This window comes from Sprattus sprattus (assembly GCF_963457725.1).
Source record: "Sprattus sprattus genome assembly, chromosome: 14".
Taxonomy (NCBI): domain Eukaryota; kingdom Metazoa; phylum Chordata; class Actinopteri; order Clupeiformes; family Clupeidae; genus Sprattus; species Sprattus sprattus.
In genome coordinates this window covers 29055535-29071782 of record NC_137912.1, presented here as the reverse complement: position 1 = coordinate 29071782, position 16248 = coordinate 29055535, and positions in this window count along the sequence as shown.

Sequence of the window (16248 nt, the reverse complement as noted above, 5' to 3'; positions counted from 1 at the left end):
ATCACAACACACATATACAGTTTAACAGTTTCACTTTGTCGTACTAAATTCGTAGCTGTGGACAGAGTCAATTTCGAATTCAAGTGAAGTTTTTCGGACAGTTTAATGTCTTTTATGCCCACTACTATACGGTTATATATCAGTTCATCTCTGAGGGCTCCAAACTGGCAATATTCCGCCAACTTGTGCACTGCAGTAACAAAGCACTCAGCCGTTTCCCCCGGCTCTTGATTTCACAGGTTAAACCTAGCCCTCTCGAAAATTACGTTGTGTTTGCCAATTAAATGGTTATTGAAACAGTCTATTACTTTGTTGTAGACTAGCTTGTTCCCTTCTGCTATCGGTGACGCATGTAAAATATCCTCTGCCTCATCTCCCATGGAATATATCAATGTGTTTACCTGGAATGCCTCAACCTTTTTTATCTAATCCAGACACTGTTCTGTACCTTTCGAATCGCCGAATCCACCGGGGCCTATTTTGGATATCTCTGCAGTCAAACTTCTCTGGAGGGCTAATCCGAAACGCTCCTCCGGTGTTAGCTGCAGAAAAAGGTCCCGCGCGTTCTCCCTGTTCATCGTTCATCTTATTCGATCTTATTCTGTGTTTTACTTGAAATCTTGAGTTGCTTGTTCTGTCAACTATACTTTCTTGTCGAAGGCTGAGTTTGTTTATACAATTAACACGTCTGACACCATGTAGTAATTGGCATTACAAATTAATTCGGACAACGGCATATCTTTAGCCTGCTGGCATATTTACTGAACTGTTTAAATCACAACACACATATACATTTATACAGCCCCAGGTACGGGGCACCCAGAGGGTCATACTACAGAATGGACCATCCGAGCATTCAGATGTCTGCTTTACTTTACATTGGGCACGGAAACAGAGATGGGCAAAAATACATCAAAATGTATTTCGATACAAAATACAAAATACCCCTCGAATAAATGTATCAAAATAAAATACAAAATACTGTTGCCGGAAAATGTAACAAAATACAATACATGTATTTTGTATTTTTAAAATATAGGAAATACTTTTTCTGAATTTTCTGTTTTCTCTCAATTTGGTACAGCAAAACATTCAGGTTTGGGCTATACAGTGGAGTAACGTAGTTACCACAGGACGAGGTGCAGGCTATTATGACGGGCCCTTGTCAGGATTGTAAGGCAGTCGTTCCCAAACATTTGAGTCCTGTATCTTTTTTTTCATGTTTGTAACCGCCGCCACCACGCCCCTATCCCCGAACACATATTCCGCCTAGTGCACCTGTCAGTGTAATGTTTTCGCTGAATATGGGTATACATCAGTATTTTTGGCAATGCAACATGGCTATTCAGACTATTTAGATTGGCATAAATATGTCTATGGGCCCTGGCTACGGGGCTATATAATGTACACAAAGCTCTGGTGAACCCCGTAAAAAAGGAAGAACAGTCACAGAATGTCAGTGTAACTAAGCAAAGCTATTAAAAGACAACAAATTGATTGATTATGTATATATATATATTAGGGCTGTAACTATATTGGATCGAACCGAGAAATCGCGACACTCTGGGCCACGAACCTGCATCGCGATGCGAGGAGGCAGAACCGCGACATGCCCTCAGCGGTCACGTGATACAAAAAGTTTGGTTCGCTAGTAAGCCTACACGTGTGCTGTGTAGATTAATTACTAGGAAAATAACTAGGAGAGGGGCAAAAAAATGCCCCCATAATTTTCTGTAATAATGAACGTGTCAAAAACATCGTAGCCTATGACCCGGTCAGTTGCCATTTAATGTTTTGATTTTCGCCTTGACTTGACTTATTGTTGCGTGAAGAAACGAACGTTCTAACCAAAAATATTTGGAGCGCTTTCTAATCAGACCTGTGACTTCGAGAGTGAGGAGAAATAAGGATCAGCGCAGTCTCTGTCACCATCTCATGTTCTAAAACATAAAATTCACACACCCAGCGACTGTCAAAAATGAAAGCTAGATTGGCTTGGGGTGGAGGAGGACGTCGACGAAGAGAAAAAGACCCGGTTTTGTTTTCCAGACATGTCTGAATTGTGGACAACGAGTTGCCCAAATCGTTGTCAAACCAGCACAGGCAAATTCTTCTGCTGACTCCATCAAGGGGAGCGAAAACATTCAGAAATACATGGCATTTCGTCACCAAGCGCCAAGCAACACGCATCGCCTACGGTGAATGATAACTAGTAATAATACTTTTAGAAATGATTTAGTTCGGTTAAGCTAGTTTAATGATAGCTAACGTTAGCTATCTCTGATAGTGCGTTGGCTACAAAGGCTTGCTTGCAAGCTAGCTAACTAGTCTAATCTGTTCCTGTAGGCCTACTATGGTGGTTAAAGGTAACACAAAAATCCATAACTATAATGTGTTATTATTATTAAAAAAAGAAAGATAAAAAAGCGATTGTTAATAGTTGTTTAAATTTTTTTTACCTTTAATAAGATTGTATTAGTTGTTATTACAACTAATAACCACAAATAAATAATAATACAATTGATTATTATTGCCATTTGATGACAATTGTTCATATATTGTAAGCCTAAATAAGTGTGTCTAAATGATTCACAAGACGGTCCAGGGGGTCAACTTTCATTTGAGACCAAGATTATGCTTCTACCAGTTTGGGTTCATGACATGTGTAGTAAACCTTTTGATTACAGTATAAATTTTGGGTAACCAAAGGTATTTTTTGGAGTCTCCAAACGGACTGTGACCAAAGCGCATGGACATAATCATTACGAAAAATAAGCTGGAGCCTTCATCTTTCATACTTTTTTTTATCAGATATTGTGCTCTCTAGTGTAGGCTCAGGACAAAAACCTCAATAATGGCAAAAAATTGCCTGAAGACTAAGTGGTTAAATGTTTTGAAATAATGTCAGTCCGGTGTGTGTGTGTGTGTGTGTATAAAGAGGTGGGGGGGCTGGTGGCTTTGCCGCGTCATGGTACCTGTAGGTGCGCCGTATATTTTCCAGTTTTTTTGTCCTTTACCAATCACACCCCTGTGCTTGAAAAGTGCTTGAATTTGTTCATTAAAAAGGTGTGGGAACCCGTGGGGGGGCGGGGGGGGATTGATGCCTGTAACCGCGCCGCGTCGCCCCAGCGCCGCGCTACCTCACTCCTTTTTGACCATGGTTGTGTTGCACCCCTGATACTTATTCTAATGTGAATTAGAAAATATATTTTAAAATCGCGAGGTAAAAAAAAAAAAAAATAATAATAATAATATCGTGGGGTGTGTAGGTGAAACCGGGGTTGTTACAATAGTTTAATTAAATCAGTCTCATAAAATTTAATAATCATTAATTTTAGTAATTAATATTTAATAATGAATTTACTACAATGATGAGAACTCTAGCTGTACCACTATGCTACAGTCTTAGTATAGTATTACAATACTAACGTATTACAATTTCAATACAAGTCTATAACACTTCATGGATAACTAGACAAGTGAAGGCAATCAAGAGTAATTGGTTGGCGTAAAATGGCTTTCAGTGGAATATTGGAACAATAACAGGCAAGACAATTGTTTAAGTAAAAGTAAACAATTTATTAAAAGTAACAAAAGTAATTAATGGTCAATAATACATCAGGTATAATCACCTAAACACTGGAGTAACAATTGAATAAGGCACAAAGTGGAATTGGGGATGAGTTAGTCTGTCTCAGGAATGCAGAGGAGGAGGCGTTAGCTTCCCGTCTCTGTCTGTGTGTGTGTGTGTGTGTGTGCGTGTGTGTGTGTGAGAGAGAGAGGGTGCGTGCGTGTGTGAGCGGGTGCGATTGTAGGTATGCGCTGTTGCGAGTTAACAGGGTCGCACGCTCAATGGAGAGATGGGGGAAGTGAGAGGGAGACTATAAGAGGTTGTGAGTGTGAGATGGAAGATGCGCAGACACAAATTAACTTTGGCTGCGGGACCGAAATCTAAGCTCTTTGTTTCTTACGCGCCAACTTCGTTGGGGGAAGGGGCGCAGAGTAAATAATGTTTAACAAAGGAATGTCTTGTCTTGAGGACTAAATCCAAGCTAGGCCTTAATTTAACACAAGATCTTCCACAACACTGAAATCACAATGTTTGTGTGTGTGTACGTTCAGGTGGTGATACAAAAGGGAGTTAGAAAGGGAGTTAGATTGTGAATTTAAGATTGCATTTAAATCAATGAAACAAAATAACAATACTTCTCACATAGATTAAAACACACATATAAAACTAAATTCTGCCCAGATATTTAGCCTTACTTCGATCGCTCTTGCATAGCGACCAAGATGTTTTCTGCCGGACTTCCGTGGAGCAGCGCGTTGCACAGGCTTCGTGGAATGTCCCGGGGCCTTCTGCTTCTTCTCGTCAGATGAAGCCCTCGGACGGCCTGGAGGTCGTCGGTGGAGAAGGAGATGAATGTTCGTCGACGTTGAATGGATGAGAAGGGAGCCGGTCGCCTCGCTCGTATTCAAACAAAACTGCTGGGCTGCAGTATATAGTACTATCGATATAAACTCAGGTTGCAACTAAACGATTTCAAATAGTTTGGAACTTTGATCAGAAGTTCTGAAGGCTATGATTCGTCGTGTCGTCCTTTGTCCTGAATTCTTTAGAGGGTTTGGTATCTCTATTTTGAATGGTAGTTATTGATGAAAAACCAATGCAGAGAGACTGAATTTTGGACTTGCCGCTGTTTATATGGGGAAAACGCGTCATTCTTTTTATCACCTTTGAAGTGACCATTCAGAGTCTGAGAAGTGTAGATAAGGGAATTGAAGAGATAAGGGAACTCTGGGTAATGAAGTCTGTGGTGTAATGTAGTCTATAGTGTGACCACCTACAGGTGTATCGAACCGTGGGTCAAGAATCGTGATACGAACCGAATCGTGAGGTAGGTGTATCGTTACAGCCCTAATATATATATATATTTGCAGGCAGCAGCTGTGTAACTTTCATGTTTTTACAAAACAGGGCGAGAGAGATCCCCACCGTGCTTTCGTCATACGTAATTGCGTATAAGGACATCATACGGCTTTGATCAAGTCACATTCTGTCAAGATGGCTAACGTTCAGTGCAACAACTCGATTCACTCTTTGAAAGAACCTCCTTTTAGTCGGTGTACTAATGAAGATAAATTGAAAAGGATCAAGACAGCTATCTAAGTTTTCGAACACAGCCCTGTTTTGTGAAAAAAATGGATTTAACATGAGAGTCAATAAGAGAGATCTGGGGTGATTTCCTTTTCGCCCCAAAAAGGGGCGGGCCATAGGAAGCACCACTTTTGGCAAATTGACTGATGCCTGATTCGACAATGAAATTCAGAGGCAGATCAGATGGTCTAGTGGTAGGATCCGAAAGAAAAAATACAAGTAATTGAAATACTGCCCATCTCTGCACGGAAAGACCAATTTCTAGCTACCAATGCTGAACTACCAAGCTACTGGCATGCAATTTAATTATTTTGACATGCCACACAATTTAACCATGTAAGATATTACCTTGCTAGAGAGAAAACGAATGCATCAAGTGTAGCTCTCACCATTTTAGCAGGGCCATGGTTGTGTTAGACATTGACTACCTAGCTTGCCAAACGTTAGCCTAGGAAACACTTAAAATGACTAAACATGGATCCTGCCATTCTCAAGAATGATTCAACCACGTATGATAATCGGCTTAATAAGATTTACAAGCTATATTTCACTAACATTTGGTGGGCAGATGCCATTGCTCGTGATCTCAGGCAGTACCGCGCCTATGTCCGTCTTATAACCTTGGCTGTAGTCCATATAGCCACAATAACGTGATTGGCTGAAATTTGAAGAGATCTGAGAAAAAATGCATTTGTGAAACTACGTGCGCTAGGAAAGTTCCAAAAATCCACACGAACGAATGCAGGGATTTGCAGGGCTCTCAAGTGTCACGCATTGAGCGTGACGGTCACTCATTTCGGTCTTTTGTCACGCACTCCCGCCACACATCGTATTTCTCACGCTGAAAAAAAACCCTAGGCTATTTAATGTGCCGCAGCGCGCAAACATGACCTAGTCGCGCTGCCCTCACCATGGAGGATGAAGCACGTCGCACCGAATCCCCTGCAGTTCTTCCGTAAGGTGCCACTTATCAGCCAATCAGAAAAAAAGTATATTTTGATATTTTCCAGATTTAATCCAGCACCCAATGAAAATAAAGCATCCTGGAATTGCGCGCGATTAATCTTGTATAGGATCCAAAGTGATCCATGTCACCAGTTCACCCAAACACTAGACTGTCCTTTTTGCCTATGTTTGTGTTTACGACGTTTGTAGCAGGGACTTGCGGTCAGAGGAAGCAGGGGAGGCAGAGCATATATTCATATTTCTCTACTAATCTGTGGTATGGGTGTAATTTCTGCATCATTTCGATTATTTCGTTAAAGCATTTTTATTATCAAAATCACTGAATTTGCGCATTTCCAGTTCCAGAAAACAGGGACGTGCGGTCAGGTGAGGCAGAAGCATTGGTGTCTATGGGCAAGTGAGGCAGTGCCTATATATTTCTAAACTGCAAATTCAAAACTGTGTCCGAGTTGGGTAAAAGGTCATTTGAATTAGCATCCCACCACCGTAGTTATATTTTCCCTAGACAAAATGAAATGAGCCATATCATTGGTGGGAGGGCTACATACGCTACCTTGTAACTATTAATATCTTATTTGACACGGTGTAAAAGTTCAATTAGCACACCAGTTGTACGTTTAGCTGTAGGCCTATAGACTCTTAAAAGTCTGTTGAGTATTGAGCCGCATAACGTCTTAAAAAAAAAAAAAAACGTTTAAAATTAGACAATAAAACTTAACGTTTTTTTTTCCAGTTCTGGTCAGATGACAATTTTTAAACCATAGGCATATATACAGTACATGTATGAAATGTATACATTTCTATTTTTTTAAAACAACTAGAGATCGGAATGACGTAATCACTTCCGGTTTCTGTGCCTCACCAGCTACGAACCTCACGTCACTGGTTTGTATGCCTTTGTCTGTGATTTGTCTAATACAAGTACGCAAACTTTGCAAAAATTAAATAAATATAGGTTTGTTTAGCTTTTTTAATAACCTTGTATTACTATGTCTTGTCCTTTCTTACTTACACCCCAACTGCTTTTCAGTTATTTTTGTCTTTTTCCACAGGTCTACAGACATTAAGACATTTAACACAATGCCACAATGAATGACCTCAGCATCAGAGATGTCTCACCTCATGACTGGCACCTATCTTCCTGCATAGTTACTGAGATAAAGAGAACACGAAGTGACACAACGTCTACGGGCGGGGTGGTATAACGTGACTGAAAGCAATTCATTTTGATTGAGCCCTTTCTTTGTTCCAGCACACACATGTTCTCACAACCCCCCCTCTTAATATTTCACATTATAGTCAGACCTTTGAGACAAGTCCCAACGTTCCAAAAACTCTACTGGCTTCCAGCAAACGTACCATTCTTTTATTTAGTGTATTATTATGTTCCTGGCTCAAGTTCAAAAATGTGTTTTGACTACGTGCTTCAAGCCTGCCCTTAGGGGGGGATAAGCGATTTACTGCTAAAGCTTGTGTGGTGATGGTGTCTTCTTGTATAGGATCCAAAGTGATCCATGTCACCAGTTCACCCTAACACTAGACTGCCCTTTTTTGCCTATGTTTGTGTTTATGACGTTTGTATGCTATTGTCTGTGATTTGTATAATACAAGTACGCAAGTACAGGGCGCTCGGAGGGGGTCTCGCCCGGGGCGTAATTCCATGTAGAACCGCCACTGAGTAAGTCGTCTCCTGTTTTAATGTTACGACAAATTCACAATGGTTTGACACAAGCAATGACAACTTGACTGCAGTTACAGAGTATTTTCCAGGGCCTCGTTTCCCGATAACGATGTATCTTAACGGCCTACGTGGATTTTCGCGACATCGTACACTAAGTAGCACTTTGTATTTACGTGCGTTTCCCAACCATCAACTTAAAGTCAGGTGCACGAGCGCAGCGTGCACGAGTTCTTAAGTAGCTCTTAGGGGCTGTTTACGTCAGGTTAACCTGTTTACGTTAATTGCTGTGAAATTAGCTAGCCTATGCGTGCATCGAACGTGCAATGTGCACTAAATTCGGGGCGGGGATAGTAACGCCATCTCCAGCAGAGAAGCCTATTTAAACTGTGTTCCCATTGTAAGGACATTTATTACGATCTGTCTGAGAGTGGGCTGTCAAAGCTAGCATCATCAAAGTCATACAGTACAGTAGGCTACATACATTCAATAAAATTAACCTACATTTGAGTCCAACTGCATGACCATTCTTGCCCTACACTTACCCTTACAATAAAAAAGTGATCCTATTTCAACCATAACTTCATTTTAAATAATGTCTTTCTTTATGACATTTAGTTTATAGTTTAGACAGCAACGTTGACATCTACAGTATATTCAACTGCATCCACTACATAATCTCAAACTTTATTTGTTGGTAACTCTCCAAAAAGGCTACCATTAACACATTTCTTAATGAAAAGGAAACATGCATCACAATAATACTTCAGTGTAACCTGTACCTATGTGGAGTGCAAATATGTCTTGCCATTACACTACCCAACAGCCCTACGTCTGCTAACACTACAGAATGCATAATTCCTACGGGCAATGCACTAGTTTTGTATAGCCTAATCTTTATTTTCAAATACTCAATATTCTTTATTTCTATTTTGATGGGAATAGGCAGGTGAAACAATGACATTCTCATGATGTGCTATACACAGAAACATCGTTTGGATTTCTTCTACATAATATACAACCATCTAGCTAGAAGCTACCATATAAGCCAATGGAGTGGTGGCATAAGCGCTAAATGTGCCATCAAACTACTGTTTGAAAGCTTCAGTCAAGACCTAAATACTCTGCATTGGTCGCGTAGCACATTTCCGATCAAACCGAGTCATTATAAACATATAAAAAGTTGTGTAGATAGCTTTATTCATGTAAAATATTCCTCGCTTCAAGTAGCCATGTTTTTTTTTTTTAATTCCCGTTTCTTCCGAACGACGGTCGAACGACGCCCCTGGTGGATTACATCGCTAAGTGTGAAGTTACTACTGGTCCTGACCACACGTAGAATTCCTCTCAATGAAAGATACACTTAAGCTAAGTGTGGCGTTGGGAAACCCGTCTGCAACGTAGGAATCCTCTTACGAGCGATTTCAAGTGCTTTTTAGGCTAAGTGCGCGTTCGGGAAACGAGGCCCTGATAATTAGTGTTTGTAGCCAACACAGTTTTAGGGTACAGCCTGCCTTTTCACTATAGCTTTGACTCTGAACTTCGTTAATAGGCTCTAATAAATTCGAGTAGGCCTATCAAAAATATATATAGCCTATAATTTATGGAATCAGATCAATGCCATAAATATTTTGTAATCTGTAATATAGATTTTGTATCTGTAATATAGATTTTGTATCTGTGAAACCATCTACACTTTCAAAACCTATCTACAGATACAGATTTCAAATACGAAATGTATCTACACTTTCAAAAACTATCTTCACTTTCAAAATGTATTTACGGATACAGATTTCAAATATGAAATGTATATACACTTTCAAAAACTATCTACACTTTCAAAAACTATCTTCACTTTCAAAATCTATCTGCAGATACGGATTTCAGTTACGCATTACGGATTTCTGTTACGAATTACAAAATCTTTTTGGCACTGTTTTTACAGCCTTTCAAAAGAGCCAATCAGCGCTTTTGGCAGATTTTCTAAAGCGCCAATCAACACATTGTATCCTGTACTGACTAGCCAATCAGCGCTAGCTTGCTGGCAACTGCTGGCCCGCTCATTATTCAATAGTTATAACCTAAATCTGCCACCGCTCTGCCTAGGGAGAGATCTGGGGTCTCCCCCTCACGGTTTGAATACAATTCGGTGTACGAACGCCGTGGGGGAAGTTAAACAAGCATGCCTTATGTCTGGCCCAAAGGGCTGATGAACACCTGTACTATCAAGTTAATCTTAGGCTCTGGCGATTCAGAGATCGCTTGGCTGCAGAACGCATTGTAACTAAGACTCCAGCTTGCTGCCTCATATACAGTGGGGAAAATAAGTATTTGAACCCCTTGCGATTTCACAAGTTTGGCCACTTACAAAAAAATGTGTGATCTATAATTGTAATGGTAGGTGTATATTAACAGTGAGAAACAGAATATCAACAAAAAAATCCAGAAAAATGCAATTTATAACATTTATGACTTTATTTGCATTTGATGCAAAAAAAAAAGTATTTGCACCCCCAAAACTGACTGACAAAAATGACTTAGTACTTGGTGGTATAACCCTTATTGGCAAGCACAGACGTCAGAGGTTTCTTGTAGTTGGTCACCAGGTTTACAAACATCTCAGGAGGGATTTTGGTCCACTCCTCTTTCCAGATCCTCTCCAAATCTTTAAGGTTGTGTTTTCAATGGGAGGGAATGAGGGAATTAGGTTCAAGCCCAATATTCCACGTGACTTGGCCCCATCCATAGTCCCCTTGATGCGGTGGAGTCGTCCTGTACCCTTGGCAGAGAAACAATGTTTCCACCTCCATGCTTGATGGTGGGTATGATGTACTCTTGGGGTCATATTCAGCATCCCCCCCCCCCCTGTCAAACACGGCAAGTCGAGTTGATGCCAAAGAGCTTGATTTTGGTATCATCTGACCACATTCTGTCTCCCAATCCTCCCTAGAATCATTCAAGTGTGCAATGGTAAACTTCAGATGGCCCTGTACATGCGCTTCCTTGAGCAGGGGGACCTTGCGAGTGCTGCAGTACTTCAAAAAATTACGCCGTGGTGTGTTGCCAATGGTTTTCTTGGTGACTCTGGTCCCAGCTGCCTTGAGATCATTCACAAGCTCCCCCTGTGTAGTTCTGGGGTTATTCTGCACCTTTCGAATGATCGCTGATTCCGCACGAGGGGATATCTTGCATGGAGCCCCAGACCTAGAGCGGGTGACAGTTGTTTGGTGTTGCTTCCATTTATGAATAATCGCACCAATAGTTATCTGCTTCTCACCAAGCTGCTTGCCGGTGGTTTTGTAGCCCATTCCAGCCTTGTGCAGGTCTACAATCTTATTTCTGACGTCCTTGGACAGCTCTTTTGGTCTTGCCCCTTGGTGGTGAGGTTGAAGGTGTGAAGTATGATTCTTTGGACTACAGGCACGTGCACAGATAGACCCCTAGTGGTGCTCAAGCAACTGCCCTTTTGCCCTGGATGAGAAAAGTGCCCTTTCTGCTGGAGCCCATTTTTTTCTTCATTTATCAATATTTCAGAATCAAAATTTCTCTTTCTGTCATCAATTCCCCCAGAATGTGTTTGATATCTGACGGGGCATGTATTTGAGTTCGTTTGAAAATTTCGCCCTGACATGTTCCGCGGCGCTCACAAGCCCCGCCGCGCCCCTCCCTCCTCCTCCTAGTGCTCATGCAGTGTTGACTGCCAGGCCAAAACTTCTGTTCTGACCTGCAGCATCAGACAAAAAGGTAATGACGGTGTTTGTGCAATCCCCCGACGTTGTTTGGTGATAAATTACCACACATCATTAGCGCCGATGAAAACATTACGTTGCAACTGGTCCGACGTTTCCTAAAATTCCGTGATTTCAAATCCTTGTCCAGCTGTTTACTAACGTTTGTCATGTTTAATGAAGAGAGAGAGGGAGAGATACAGGCAGGTAGACAGGCAGGCAGGCAGATCATTTAAAGGCAGTATTACTGTTCTACAAATTAGACAAGTTTGCTAGTTTTGTTTAATTTAAAATCGTTATTATTGAAATGTAAGGTAGTTCTTAAGTTGAGCTAGTCTGGTAAGGTATATTGTGGTATATTATCAGTGTATTGCTGCTTATGCTTCAATTCTGTCAGAAAACAGTAAGAAGGGGAAGGACAGGGAAATTCAGCAAGCAGCTCAGAGTAGCAGCTCCCTTTTATCTTGGATCAGGCCATCAACTAGTAAAACGAATGAGGGAGAAAATATTCTACTGTGTTTTTTATATATTTATTTATTTATTATTATTATTTTTTTTTTTTTAATTCATTTTATAAATAATTTTGGCGATGGGTGCCCTTTTTTTGGTTTGAGCACCTGCCCCCCAAAATGTCTGTGCACGTGCCTGTTTGGACAGGTTTCTTTTATACAGGTCACCAGTTGAGATCAGGTATACCTTGTTAGACCTAATGAGGACTAATCTGTGTGCTTTTTGGGCACATAACTGGCCAGTGGGAGCCTGAATTCTTAAAAGCGTTTTCAAAATAAAGCGTTTTCAAGGACTTCAGAAAATGGTTACAAATAGCCTACCCCAAAGTGCCATGAAAAGAAACGAAAATGACATTGCAAGGTGGTTTTGAAATCAGGCTGGTCATTATCCAGTTGTTGAGGATGCGTATGCACTTAACGGTATACCCCCACCATCACTTTGCATGTGTCTGGAGAACAAGACAATAGCAGTCTGTCTGCTCAATGTTCTCATCGTGATAATGGGTCATATGAATACTGTTCATGGTTAACTTAATTAAATGTGAATAGGAGATCGGTCACGAAAATGCTAACGTTAGCTTTCGTTGGCTACCAAAGCAGATCCTAATATCTTCCATACACAACGACAAGGATCTTTGAAACAGGTGGAGCGAAGTGTGGAGTGAAAACCACTGACTATGATTGTGCGTTTTACAATGACTTTATTAACAACTCCAAATATAGGACCTTCTACTTGTGCCATTTCTCGGTCTTTGATCCATGACTGCTGCATACAACGTTTCACTCAACTTTCCCAGCAAGCTAGCGCTGATCAGTACAGGATACAATGTGTTGATTGGCGCTTTAGAAAGTCTGCCAAAAGCGTGATTGACTCTTTAGAAAGGAAGTAAAGACTTTGTAAAAAAAAAAAAAAAGATTTTGTAATTCGTAACAGAAATCCGTCACTCGTACTTGAAATCCCTATCCGTAATGCGTAACTTATATCCGTAACTGAAATCCATATCTGCAGATAGATTTTGAAAGTGAAGATAGTTTTTGAAAGTGTAGATAGTTTTTGAAAGTGTAGATACATTTCGTATTTGAAATCCGTATCTGTAGATAGGTTTTGAAAGTGTAGATGGTTTCACAGATACAAAATCTATATTACAGATACAAAATCTATATTACAGATTACAAAATATTTATGGCATTGATCTGATTCCATAATAATTCGAAGGAATATTAGGCAGCCTTTAATATTCAATGATGTTATGGGCATTATTTTTTGTAAATGTGTTTGCTTGAACATTCTATTCAGATTCCGAGGCTTCTTCGCCTGGTGAAGTTTTGAAGTGTGGTGTAGGCTAGACAGGGCCGGGGCGGGCGGAATGCGGAATGAGGGCGGCTTAAGGCGCTCACATGCTTGTCCGATCGTGCTCTCCGATCTCACGAGGCACGCCCTTAAACGCCCTCCTTGAAGTGGGACCACACCTTTGAGCACCTCGGAGAGCCATCCGAGGGTGTCGGATGGCCTCTGGAGCACTGCTTGAATTTTCTCACTATCCGATCCGAGCTGTCCGACACCCCTGGCTAAAATGACGTTTCCTGTTTCGTTCCCTATATGACAGCACCTCCGTTTTTAAAAAATCGCTGAGAGATCGCTGGGAACCTGGGGCTGGAGGTCCAGGAGTGCATTAGGAGTTGGAGGAAGATCAGGGACAAGTTTGTAAAAATGAAAAAAACTATGAAGGGCATCAGCGGCAATGCAGGAGGAAAACTGACATCTCCCTTCTTCCTTGCTCCATTGTGGCTCTCGCCGCATATAAAGCATATAGGGAGACGTCGTCTAATTACAGCAATAATAAAAACATTTCTTGGTTTTCGAACAGCCTCTTTGTGTTTGAGTTAGCAGAGCATGCAGTGTAAATGATTAAATTGTAAAGAACCTGAATTGTAGACGTAAAAAAGCAGAACTGTTTGTGTGGTATAATAATAGAAAATATTCGACAATAACCGCGAGCTTGGTCATTGTCGTTAGTAATTCATTTCACAACAACAGCCTCTGATCATTAACTAAAAATACACGGGATAAAAACAAACGATTTCTTATTTTATAGTTTGTTGTTGATGATGTAATGGCCTTGTAACATCATAATAAACCGTTGGTAATCTCCACAGCCCCTCGTAGAACCATGCAGGTAGAGGTGAGTCGTACAATCATCAGATTAGAAAGGGCGTGTCTCTCGTGAAGTCGTACGAGGTGAATTGGATAACCATGCAAATGCCTTTAGGGGCTTGATCGGGGGGATATGTCACTCTTGCCTGTCTTCAAAACTTGAGAGCCCTGGATTTGTAACTCGTGTTTGTCAGATTGCAAACAAATGTCATGGTGTCATCAGTGGCGGCTGGTGACATTTTTTTGAGGGGGGGCGCAGTTTGGCGGCGCGGTTTAAATAGCTCTCCACAGTGAGAAGAAAACAGGTTTTGAGTAGAATATTTGCAGTGATGGGCAAGCTTCTTGATATTTGTAGTGAGCGAAGCTATCAGCTACTCTACAATACATTCAGCTTCACTACACAGAAGCTACACCTCATAAAGAAGTAGCAAGCTAAGTTACAAAAACCTGTCAAAAGTAGTTTGATAACTTAGTAGCTACTTTCAGTTAAACAAACTGCATGCCAAGTCAATGCAATTGTAGTGATCAACACAACTGTCAGTCAGATAAAAACGGTAAATGAAATTCAATCACCTGTACGTGTGTTCGTATGTTTGTGTTGGATGTCGTTATGTTGACAGGAACTTTTTCTTTGGCATTTTCGCAATTCGACTCCCTGAGCAGACAGCACGGACTTCCTAGTCAGCATTTTAGTTATCCGGTTGTCTAGAATGTGCATGCAAACTGCCCATTTAAAATTAATTAATTCTAAATTTACGAGCAGCAACTGTTGTACTTGAAATTACGATACCTAGCTTTTCACTAGTCTCCACTAAAGTGACGTACTGCTTAATTTGTCTGTTTGATGGATACAGGTACTGTATGAACATTAGAAAGGTCCAGGATACATTCTTTCGAGGACACTACTGCACTACTTGATCAATAAAAGAGCTTAGCTACTGAAAAGTTACTTGGTTTTGTAAAAAGCAACGTTACTGCCAAGCTACTGTCAAATGTAGTTAAGCTAGCAGCGTCGCTACAAGCATTACTCACTGAACAGCCCGCTAACCAGCTCCGGTCGAGGTACGTCCTCCCGCGGTCAGTGCTTAAATCCATACATTCTGGTCCCATGTCTTTTAGTCTCTTCTTATCGACATCTGATCGTCGATTAAAAGGTGTTCCACGAATAGATACTAAGGAGTGTTTAGTCGCCATACTCTCAGAATCCAATTCTCTGCTAGCTAGCATATGGTGCTCCGGTAGATATGTGATATTTAAATGAGATGTGAGGGAATAACAAAAGGTCTCTGATTGGACAGTCCTGTCAGGATGATATATAAGAAGGCCTGTCATTGGCTGTGGGCGCAAGTGATGTGCGCCCCGGGCTCGAACTGTCATCCGCCAATGAGAAGCTGTCCTTGCTCAAATGTTCCTGCCCCTTTTTTTGGCTCCCATAGACTTCCACTTGGCCGGCGCCCACTGGGAGGAGTGGCTCTCTCAATGATAACGAATGGCAATATATTATATTTGGTCACATTTAAGTGTTTTTTTGACTGGGGCTTACGGTCTCCGGCACACATTTAACGCTTTAAAACGGTACATTTCTTATTAAATTATTTGATATATATATATATATTTTTTTTTTCATCTCAAAATTGTAGGGTGGGCGGCGCCCCAGCGCCTTGTATTGACGCACCGCCACTGGGTGTCATTGATTTGTGAATCTCAAAATACATTTGTGAAACATGAAATACATTTGTGAATCGCGTTTCGTTTGTTTGTGACTCGCGTTTCGTTAATTTGAATCGCGTTTCGTTGGTTTGTGAATTATGAAACTAATCTAATTCCATAATCTAAGGTCTACTAAAGTGTCAAGCTAAGTGCCAAATCTATGCGTGTTTTGTCATGCATATATTCATACACTGCAAATTGTCTAGTTTTGTCTGGGGACCATTTCCATGAGCCCGAGAGCTAATAATTAATCCGAGGTTTAAATCGGCACTGGGTGTAGGCTACGCAATTTTCCGTGTCGTAAACGGTCGTTGCCATTTGAAACGGTCGATGCCATTTCCGAT